Below are 12,023 nucleotides of genomic sequence, written 5' to 3' on the forward strand. Positions count from 1 at the left end.
AGAATAATATGCATCAATAAAGAGTACAATGAAAAATGGATATTCACAAGGTCTCCTTTCAACTTCTCCAAACCATGATTTAGGGCATCTGCAACATAAGTGGCATAATCAAATGACCTAGGGTTTTTTGATTGTAAATCGGCACATAGAACCATAACCCCAATATCCATGAGAGGATGAGACTCTAAGCCTAATACTTGGGCTGCAGCATAGTATGTATATTTAAAATATGGATGGAAATGGTTGACATCGAATGGCACCTTGTCATTTTTGCTGAATGGAACAATGGACCCGCCCACTTTTGGACGATGAATAGGTAATCTCCATGTTCTGTAGATGTTTTCCAAGCTAAAGAATTCTTGCGACAGTTTCTGCATATCGATTTTCTCCTCTACTTCCCAGTCTAGATCAAACACCATATCAATAGTCTGTTTGTTAATCACCACCAAGGGATTCCCTCGGTAGTCGCATATGGTTTTGGTTCTCGGATTATAGCAATCTACCAGAGCTTTCATTAATTCAACATCCACAAACACATTTGGGACTACCAATTTCCCTAAGTTTTTCTTCCATAGATTACTTATGGGCTCAGGAGCATCCCTTCTTTTGTAACTAAACAAGAACAATTCATGTCCCCTGATTTTGGTCCATATGTCTCCCAGATGTTCAAATCTATCCTCCAATCCTTCTTCTTCACTTTTGATCTTTTTAGACCTCATGCTGGATGTCGGGCACTGGTCTAGCAAATCCTGAGTCAAAGCTCTACCTTCCTTTTTCTGTCTTTTGGGCTTCTCTTCAGGGTTTAGCTCTTTCCCTTTCCTACTGTTTTTAGAAGAAGAAGATGGTTCCATAATAAATATGAGAAATCAAACTTAGTTGGAAAATTTGTCTAGCTCCTCTGATTGTCGTTCACGAATTCCAGCAAATTCCTTACAGCTTTCAGTTTCTTAGCATCAATCTGGTTCTTATGAAAAATTTCAATCAGTTCAGCTATAATTGCATGGGCAACTTGTGTATAGTTAATGTCTCTGTGTCTATAACGGCTATTGAAATGTTTAAACTTAATTGCAGATGTGACATTCTTCACTTGGGCTTTTAATGCTTTCGCGGGAAGTACTGTTCAACTGAAATGATCGTAAATTGAGTTTTCGATGAAACCCTTGTCTTCGGCCGGATACTTTAGCCTTTCATCGAAAACTCACTTCCTTCGATATCACTTCATCGGTGAATAGCCTATGTAGAAAAACCCTTTTCAAGTCTCCTCAAAATCATCTTTTCTTCGATGAACTTTCTTTCGATAAGTCACTCGCAAGTTTCATCGAAATCATATTTCAATGAGTTCTATTCTTTGGTGAAAGTTCATGCAAGCTCTTCGAAAGTCATTTTTCCTCGACATCCTCCTCATCGATAAAACCCCTCTGTTTTTGTTTGATACAATGCTATCGATGAGATTTGTATTTCAATGAATGCTTTTTGAATTTCTTCGGCAGTTGTTTCTCATCAAAATCACTTTTTGCCTTTTGCTTTTTGCTTTTCGATGAAACTGGAGTATCGATGAGCGGCTGCCTTCATTTATCGAAAGTGATATTCTACCAAAGACCTTTTTACGTAGTGCTTTACATGTCATGCTTTATTTTGATGAAAGCATTATTTTGGTGAAACTCCTTTTGAGATGCTCGATATGACACTTTGGTCGATAACCTTTTAGTTTTCACGCCCTTGGGAAGATTTTTTTTAATTTTCAAACATAATGTTCAACAGTGGCTCTGACTGAGGATGGAGGCATATTGTGTATGTCTTCAAGAATTTAGAATCTCTAGTTAGTGAGGAAAAAATTTGACAAGTCATGGTATTTACAATGGAAGTGAATCCTAATCTACTGTACATGTAACAGAGTTCATCAAGAAAAGAAATTTTTCAAGAATTGTCCATGTACTGGCAATTCTTGGACTTCCCCTGCTGTATTTTGGAGCAGCTAGGAATCTCCTCCCTTTTTATCCATAATCACATATGGTCCAATCCATAAAGCCTCAAATTTTCCATGCTTGCCTTTGTCCTGACTCCTGGCATTCCACATTAAGACCCAATCACCCACACAAAATTTCCTATCCGTCGTCCTCCTGTCATACAATCTCTTCATCTGATTTTGAATCTTTATATTCTGCTTCTGAGCCTCTGTTCTGACTTCATCAAGCTCTGCTAACTGCATCATCCTTTCTTGTGAGGGGTCTTCAACATCTATCCCTTCTTGAGTCACGAACCTATGTACCGGCAAAAGATTGTCCAAAGGCAATTTGGCTCTTTTGCCATAAACCAATTCAAACGGAGACTTTCCCATAGATTTCTTCATTGTTATTCTATCTGCCCATAATGCAAGACTTAATTTTGAATCCCATGCCTTCTTGTTGTGTCCCAACATCTTTTTAATGATCTTTAAGATGTTCTTGTTGCTTGATTCAGCTTGCCCATTTCCTTGAGGGTGGTAAGGAGAGGAATGAGATATTTGAATGCCATACTCTTTACAAAAAGTGTTGAATTCCTCCAACCTAAAGGACATGCCGTTGTCTGAGATGATCTTTGCAGGAACACCGAATCTAGTAATAATGTTCTCCATTATGAATTTTATTACCACCTTACTGGTAGCTTGTCTAGTAGGTATTGCCTCTACCCACTTGGTAAAATAGTCTGTAGCAACCAATATCCATCTGTGCCCTCCACTGGACTTTTCAGATATCTCTCCTATGAAATCAATTCCCCATTGTTGAAAAGGTTCCTCAGCTAGCATTGGTCTTAATGGAAGTGACCCTTGATATTTCAATTTGCCTAAAAACTTCTGACAAGCTTCACACTTTCTAACATACCTATAAGAGTCATTAAAAACGCATGGCCAAAAGTATCCAGCTCTTAATATCTTATGTGCAGTAGTCTTAGCCAAAAAATGACCACCACAAACCCCATCATGCATCTCTTGGAGAACTTTCTCAGCTTGGCAGTTATCTAGGCACAATAATAATATCCCATCTCTGTTTTTCCAATACAAGTCCCCATTGACAATCACATATCTCACAGATTTCAACTTTAAAGTTCTTCTCTGATTATCAGTCATACCATCCAGGCACTTTAAGTGCTTAAGGTAGTATATAATGTCAGTGTACCATGTTGTGTTCTCAATACTGAAGTTTGCTTCTTCTAACCCTACTTGGTTTACACAAGACTCCTCAATTTCAGTCCCTGTCATGAGTTTGGCCAACCCTTGTCCTTTGATAACTTGTGAAATTTTGAGTTCAATGTTGAACTCTTGTATTTGGTTCATCCACTTACATCTTTTGCCTGTGACCTCAGTTTGTCTGAAGATATCTTTTACTGCCGCATTAGGAACATATGCTACAACTTCAGCCCCCATTAAGTATGGTCTAAACTATTTTACTGATTTAACCAAGGCATAAACTTGTTTTTCATTCAATTCATATTTTATCTCTGAAGGGTTCAAAGACTTGCTAAAATATGCAATGGGCTGCTCATATCCTTCTGGATTCTTCTGCAACAATACTGCTGCTATTGTATGACAAGAAGCAAATGAGAATATTATAAAAGGCTTGCTGAAATCTGGAGAGATTAGTACTGGTGCTTCAGAAATTGCTCTTTTGATTGCTACAAAGGAATCAATTGCCTCCTCAGTCCAATCAATTTGGACTCCTTTCTTTAACATCTTTACTATAGGTTTTATTATGTCTGCAAAATTTAGAATAAACCTTCTCACAAAATTTATTTGTCCCAAGAATGATTGAATGGCCTTGATAGTTCGAGGAATGGGAACCTCATTGATAGCTGCTACCCTTTCAGGGTCAATTCTCACCCCTTCCTTGGATACTATGTGTCCAAGTAACTTTCCTTCTTCAACACCAAAATGACATTTTTTAGGATTCAAGGAAATCCCATACTCTAAGGCTTTCTTGAATATCTTCTCAAGGTGCTCACAATGATCATCAGCCCTTTTTGAGTATGCAGTTAAATCATCTTGGTATACTACCATGATTATGTCAATCAGTTCTGCAAAAGCCACATCCATTGCTCTCTGAAATGTAGCACCAGCATTAGTCAATCCAAATGGCATTCGTGCATATACATAAGTGCCCCATGGAGTTGTAAAGGATGTTTTATACTTTTCAGTTTCTTTAACTTTCACCTAATTATAACCTGAAAACCCATCCATCATAGATAACAATTCACATCCTGTTACTTTCTGCAGCATGTTGTCCATATTTGGCAATGGGTAATTGTCCTTTAGAGATGATATGTTTAAGTTTCTAAAGTCCACACACAATCTAATATCCCCATTCTTTTTTCTGACCGGTACTAAGTTAGAGACCCATGTGGAATATCTGCAGGGTTCGATAATTCCTGCATCTTTCATTTTTATGATCTCTTCCCTCATCTTTGGTAACAATGTTGGATTAATAGGTCTTTGCTTTTGTCTGAATGGTTTAGCTTCTGGCTTAAGCGGTATCTCATGCTGAAAAAGATCTTCTCTATAGGCTTTGAGATCTTCATAAGACCATGCAAACACGTGTTTATATCTTCTTAGTAATGTCATCAATTTTTGCCTCATGGCAGGAGTTAGCCTTTTCCCAATGAAAACATTTCTAGGGGTTTCTTCACTTCCTAAATTGACTTGTTCCACATCACTTTCTCTAACAGCTGATCCTTTAGTCTCAATTACATCCTGAGCATTGAAAGCCCTTTCCAATGCCACTAAGCCTCTCGGTAATTCATTTGACTTTAGTTGTATGATTTCATGTCCAAATAAAGTTTCCTTACCTTCAGTCTTTTCCACGAAGTCACTGAAATTTATTGCCTGAGTCTGATAGTGATCAATGCACTGTAAGAATTTCAGTAGGTCTGCATCATCATGAAACACTTGCCAATTATATATGTTGTCAGGAACTGATGGTCTCACTTTCATCTCTACTTCAGATATCCCAGTTAATGTTATATCATTATCCTTCAATGCATTACTGGCCAAAAAGTCTGCCATGATGTTCTTTGACCTATCAGTCCAGTTTATGTGGAAAGCATCAAAAAGTTCTATAGTATCCCAAACAACATTCCTATACTATTTCAGCCTTAAGTGCTTTGAGGAATACTTCTCTTTTACCTGTGAGACTATTAACTCTGAGTCACCAAACACACTGAGTAATTTAATTCCATGTTTAACCGCTATATTAAGACCAGTGAGTAAGGCTTCATATTCCGCAATGTTATATGTGCACTCAAATAGCAATTTGAAAGAATATTTGTAAGTTTCCCCTGTGGGTGAGATAAATAGGATTTCAGCCCCACTCCCTTCCTTGCTACAAGACCCATCAAAGAACATTTTCCATACTGGATCATTCCTCTCAACTAGGTCTAATTCAATAGAGATCCATTCATCAACTTTAGGTTTTGTCAACTGCACTTGAAAATTGTCCATATCAATTTGCAAGAAACATATTTGATTTGCTGACTCTTCCATGTCTTCTATGATATATGTGGACTGGGGTTCCCTATCAATTTTTACCTCCTGCCCATTTATTGGAATCGTAGCATATGATAAATCTAACTGCACATACCCTCCAATCATGTTCAACCATTGCCTAGATAGCAACATCCCATAGTTTGGAGGGACATCCACCACTGTGATATCTATTTTGTATGATGCTTCAGGGCAGGCTGCCAATTTGAATTCTACATCCTTCATGATGCCAACCATCGGGACCGACCTATTATCCATGGCATAACATTTCCCAAAGGTAGTATCGACTTCCAATCCAAGTTCTTTCATCACTCCCACAGGCATAACATTTATGGCTGCTCCTGAGTCGATCATACAATTCTTTACTTTTTTATTGTTTACCACCAAAGTAAGATAAAATGGGTCTACTTGTGTTGGGTTTTTGGTTATGGCAAACCCTAGATATATGACTGGGGCCATTTGTTCATTATTATTACCTTTTGGAACTTCTTGTTTCTGTTCATTCACTCTTTCCTTCTGGACACCTGAGATTAGCTCAAGAGTCTTTTCTCTGTATTCAGGAAACTTCATTATTTCCATTAGGGGAATAGAAACTTTTAATTGCATTAATGCGTTTGAAATATCAAACGAAGTGGAGTGTTGTGCCAAAGGAAATTTTGTTATATCTTCCTTTTGAACATCAGGACCTCTTGTGTTATTCTTTGGTATATCCTCCTTAATCTTGGCTACTTTATTTGTTTGCTTGGGTGTTTCATCATTTTCTTTTATAAAAAGACTAGTGAGTTTGTTTTGCTTTGGGTTCACCACCCTATTCCTCAAATCATAAGTTCTTTTTGCTTGTGCAATGGCATAAGCTGTAATTCTTCTCTTTTCTTCTTCAATGGGGATTCTGAGCTTAACACTTTCACTTATGTTGGTGGTTACGAGTAACACAGAGCATTGGTCAATGTTCTTGGAATATGATCCTCCTTCTTCTGCAAAGGATATCGTGTTAACAGTTGGATCACCCATATGTTCCTCATAACCACTCTCTTCCTCCTGCAATCCTTTTGCTACAACACACAAAGAGGGAGCATGTGGCATATTGCAAGCATAACACCACATGTCATCATCTTGAGTATAGTTTACTGTTCTTTTCAAAGGATTTGGAATTTGCTGGTTGTCTCTGTGATTCCTGTCTACTAGTTTTCCATCTTTCCAGGTAGTGTTATAGGGCATGTCATGCAGTCTGGGCCTCTCAGGATGATAATATTGCTGCTTCTCTATTTTGTTTACTCTTATAGATAAATCTTTTAGGGCACTCAAAACTTTGTCAAGCTTATCCTCATCTTTATTAGCCTTGGGTGCTTTAGGATTGTACAACCTGGCATCTTCTCTTTTCCCTACTTTTCCAGCAGCCTTCCTATTATTTTCTATAAGAATGACATCTTTCATAACATCCCAAAGGTCTCTAGGATTTCTGGTTCTCAGTTCATAGTTTGTTTTACTATCATAAGCATTGATGTAATATAGAATGCTTACCTCAGGTACTGGTTTCATCCTATTAGGGATTTTATTTAGAACCCTGCTAAATCTCTTATTAAAATCTACCACTAATTCATTTTGCTCCTTTTTTATGCTAATGATCTCATGTAAAGCAAATTCAGGGCTGTTATGGTCTCCATATTGCTCAAGGAATAAGTTTTTGAACTCTGCAAGATTTCTAATAGATGCATTGGGCAACACCCTAAACCAATCTCTTGCATCTTCTATTAATGATTGCATAAATAACCTGATCTTGACATCTTCATGTGGTAAGCCAAAATCCTCAATTACTGCATCAAAGGCTTTACAATGAGCTTCTCCTGAGATTGCATTACTTCCTATGAATCTTGGTATTGCAGCCCTGATTTCATTTGGGATAGGATATGGGTATACCATCATTCCTGAAAAATCAAACTGCCTCATTTGTTCCATATTCATTAGTCCATGTCCCCCATGAGGGTTCCCAAAGTTTTGATTTATATTACCATATAAGGGCATCTGATTTTGATAAGGAAAAGGGTATTGATTCTGGTATTGATATTGAAACTGATCAGGGGGTGGATGTTGATTATAAAATTGGCCTGGGGGTGGAAATTGGCTATGAGGAGCAAAGTTGTTATGTGAATTTGGCTGGACTGGTGGTGCACTTGATTGCACATGATCATCCCTTTTGTTACCAAACAAGGGGTTCTCATAAGCCTTAAAATTATTACTCTTTGTTTTACCCACTCCCTGAGCACATTTTTTCTTGTAGTTGCTTACATCTTTATTAAAGTCATCCTCACCAACATTTATGCCTAAATTAGCACACAGTTCTAGACATTCTTGAGTCCTTCCTGAATCTCTCATTTCAGTAGCTGCCTCCATCATTTGTCTAGTTAAATCTGTAAATCTATCTGCAGGATATGTCATTCCTGACCTTGATGAAGGCGGTGTGTTTTGTCTGGATCGTGCTTCGTGATTTTCGAAACAAGGGGGAATTTGATATCGAACCTTCTGAGCTTTATATGCTGCAACCAAATCCTCATTCACTGGGCTGGAAGTAGTTGCTTTATCCTGTTCTCTTAAGGGTGAATGTTGGTTGCTTTCATGTTTATACTGATCGTACCTTTCTCTCATGAATTCATTCATGGGTTCTTTGTTTTTGTTCCTTCATTGAGAGAAATCTAACTGGGATAAAGATTGTCCTTTTGTGACTGATCTTGTTCCGTGCATAGATGTTCCTTTATCTTTGAGTCGCCACCTCTCTTCCTGAGAGGAAAGTTTTTCTTTCTTCTGAGTTCTCTCCCACAGCAGAGTTTTAATAATTCTTCCCCAGCAGAGTCACCAATCTGTTGGGTCTCAAATCAACAGATTGGATAGGGTCTAAGGAAATGCCAACTCCTATGATCAAACCCTCCAATTGACTTGGCCAACATATAGAGTGAACCTATTTAGTTGTTAACTCTCTCACTTCAGGCTCTGCAAGACCTAGGCAGGTGTACCTATTCACCTGTTGTTCTTAATGACCGGTGCTTTTTATAGCAAATTAAGTGTTTTGATTTGGTTCCCTCCTATCTCAAGATGGCATAGATTCCTAGGATGGAGATATAGCAGATGAGTTTAGGATTGTTGTTGTAGAATCTATTCGATCTATGTTTCTTACTTAGTTACTCCTCTTGCTTTTAAAATGACATATGACGAATATGGTGATAAGTGTAATCTGTAAATAACCAGTGCCTTCTTCGCTGTTTGGGCTACAGAGTCATTATATTTTCTTCAAGACTTATTATACGAACCTGTGAGACAGCTTTTTAACCCACCCCTTTATGGACCTATCGGTTATTATATCTTTTGAGATCAATTGAATGCTTATATCATAAGTTGCTTGAACGAATTTAACCCTACCCTTAAGGGACCATTCAAGTAAGCACTATGAAGAACAATTACAATTCGCAAGTAGAACTTTTATTTCAACTTTATAACATATAACATGAATTTCATTCCAAGAATATGAATAACCTTATCTCTTTAGATAATATCACAAGTGATTGCCAAAACAAAATGAAATAATCCACAACACATACGCAAAGAAAATAACTGATCATAGCATGTATTCCATCAAAATTTGTATAACAGAGAACTTACAGGTGGGCATACATTGCTATCTTGTTCCTATTCTAACTTGTTACCCTATTACAAAAAGCCTTTCTCACATATATATGAGAGCAAGAGCCAAATATGAAAAGACGTGTCTTTTCGAAATGTTAATCGTTAATTTGAATATTCCTAACAAACTTAAGTAAAAAGAGATTAAGAATTCCTAAATGATGAATATAATCATCCTCTTTGAAAGTCTTGATCTTAACACTCTGTTTCTTCAATTCTTCTCCTTGTGAAAGGTATTCGAAGATCATCTGGTTGACGGTAGGGGCCATGTCTTTGCTTCAGTCCAATCTTGACAGAGCCCAATCCTTGATGCTTATAAGCTCATTCCACAAATCTTCCATGGACACTGCTCCTCCTTCTTTATAAAATGAGGGCATTCCAATAGGGCTCCCATCATCCAATTCTTTAAGATCTTGCTTTAGCATATCTTCGAACTTAGCATGATCTTCTATGTGTGAAGTCCCTTCAGCCTTCTCCTTCGACGTCATCACATCAATACTGCTTATCACCTGATCCTTTCGTGCTTTTAATCTTTCATGCTCTCTTAATGCTTTTATGGTTCCAGCGTACACCCTCCAGTAATGTTTGACATGTATAAGCATGGTGTTGAATCGGTGTTCAATGATGTCGTTAACCAATTTATCCATTTTTTGCTAGATATTGTTTATCTATTTGGTAGCCTTATCTACTTGATACTTCCAATATAGAGCATCAGAAACATCGTCCAAGCTCTGTCCTCTAGGATACAAGGCATATTTATTCAAAGGAATCCCTGTCTCAAGTTGTAATATTTTTGTTTGCAACTTTTGATTCTCTTCTTTAGATTTTTCATATAAGCCCTTATAAGTAATATTTTCTCTGACCAAAAACTCCGTCTGATCCATATTTAATTTGGCTACATCCAGGTTCAACTTTGCAGTGACCCTAGGGTCAGTCTTTCCAACCTGATGAATCATGAGGTGTCCAAAGGTTTCTTCGATATCTACAATAATTGGCCTTTTTCCCTTTGGATATAATGCCCATTGTAGGAGAGCCTTTTGATCAGGATCATACCCGGAGCCTAGGAACAATTTATCTACCTCTTGAGGCAACACCTGTTGATTCAAATCCTATTTTTTCAAGAATCCATCAAAAAGAAGTGCAGAATTTATGTCCCAACCAGAGAAGATGATGACACCAGCTTCTTTTAATATTTTCCTCCCTTTCTCAGGGGTCATATCCTTCATGAGGGTATCGATTTCATCCTGTAATCTTTTCATCTGTTCTTCTTCGGGTCTTCCAGCCATGCTTCATTTCACATGGGCCCCTTTATACTGGTACAAGAATGAAAGGAATTCCCTTGAAGAGGCGAATCCGTCATCAGCAACAAAACCCTCATGCTTTGTCATTCTTATGTCAACTACATCTTTGATGTTGAATTCACCAGTGTATACATCCACCTCTGCTTCAAAACTCGGAGGATAATCTTCTCTAGGAGAGTCAGCAAGGATACTACTAGAAGTTGATTTTGGTGACATGTGAGCCAATGGTTGACTATCCTTTTCAGTATTGATAAAATGAAGGAACTGGGGGGGCACCCTATGCATAATCTCTACTTCATGTTGAAGTAGCCTTTTGGCTATCTCCATAGGGTCTTGGAGGTTTCCAAGCACGTCTCCATCCACCATCCCCCTTGCTCTTTTCCATTTGAAGGCTTCCCAAGTCATTTCACTTTTTTCTCTCAAAGCCCTGGCCTCTTCCCTTTCAAGGTTCTTGATCAAGTCATCTGGCATTTTAGCCATATGTATTTTGGCCGTTAGTTTTTGTGATGCCCTGGCAGCTCTTATATATCCCTCAGGATCAAAGTTCTCTCTAGGTTCTCCCAGAGTCATGCCATAATAATCTAATTTATGTTGAAGTAGATGATAGCTTTTTGAACTTTTAACAATAAAATCGGAAAAAACCAATAACCCTGGAACAATGGACTGTTTACCAAAATCCGTAAGATGTTTGGCACTGACCATAGATAATTGTCTCACAATCTCCAGGCTAGCCACCTTGTTTGGTACTGTAATTGGAAGCATGTATGGCTTTCCTTCATACCCAAATACCCTGATTTCTGTATGATTATTGTGGCAATACTAGTCACCCCAATTGTGATCAATCTGGGAATCCGGAGAGAAGTCTTTTGGCCTGAGGAATCTCTTAATTTTAGGGGACAAAGTATAATCTCTATGTTGCCCAAAGGCCACACTAAGGGGTTTCACAAAATAATTCTGAAAGTGCCAATACTGGTTGTTCATGAATCTTTGATCCCATGCAGAAACCCACAACTGAACTGGTTTCTTCAAACCATTCTTATCATAAGCTCTGATGCAGAAATCATCTGACCAGAAATTGATTTCTTGTCCACAATAAAGAATAATATGCATCAATAAAGAGTACAATGAAAAATGGATATTCACAAGGTCTCCTTTCAACTTCTCCAAACCATGATTTAGGGCATCTACAACATAAGTGGCATAATCAAATGACCTAGGGTCTTTCGATTGTAAATCGGCACACAAAACCATAACCCCAATATCCATGAGAGGATGAGCCTCTAAGCCTAATACTTGGGCTGCAGCATAGTATGTATATTTAAAATACGGATGGAAATGGTTGACATCGAATGGCACCTTGTCATTTTTGCTGAATGGAACAATGGACCCGCCCACTTTCAACCGGTGAATAGGTAATCTCCATGTTCTGTAGATGTTTTCCAAGCTAAAGAATTCTTGCGACAGTTTCTGCATATCGATTTTCTCCTCTACTTCCCAGTCTAGATCAAACACCATATCAATAGTCTGTTTGTTAATCA

Source organism: Cryptomeria japonica, chromosome 1 (genome assembly GCF_030272615.1).
Source record: "Cryptomeria japonica chromosome 1, Sugi_1.0, whole genome shotgun sequence".
Classification (NCBI taxonomy): domain Eukaryota; kingdom Viridiplantae; phylum Streptophyta; class Pinopsida; order Cupressales; family Cupressaceae; genus Cryptomeria; species Cryptomeria japonica.